Here is a 253-nt window from a genome sequence, read left to right as displayed (position 1 = left end):
AAGGAAACTACATTTAGTCTGTGTGTGTGTGCGCGCGTGCGTGTGTGTGTGTGTGTATGTGTGTGATATTTAAATTTTGTCCCCCATACCTTGTATTTCATGGCTCACTGTTGAACAAATATTATTCACTTTTTGCCCTTACAATTACTGCTTATTGATTATTCATACTTAATAATTCTATTTAATTATCATTCACTTTGTTATTCTTTTTTTTAAATAGTTTATTGTCAAGTTGGTTTCCATATAACACCCA

This window comes from Crocuta crocuta, unplaced genomic scaffold, assembly GCF_008692635.1.
Source record: "Crocuta crocuta isolate KB4526 unplaced genomic scaffold, BGI_CrCroc_1.0 scaffold1544, whole genome shotgun sequence".
Lineage (NCBI taxonomy): Eukaryota > Metazoa > Chordata > Mammalia > Carnivora > Hyaenidae > Crocuta > Crocuta crocuta.
This window is presented reverse-complemented; position numbering follows the sequence as displayed.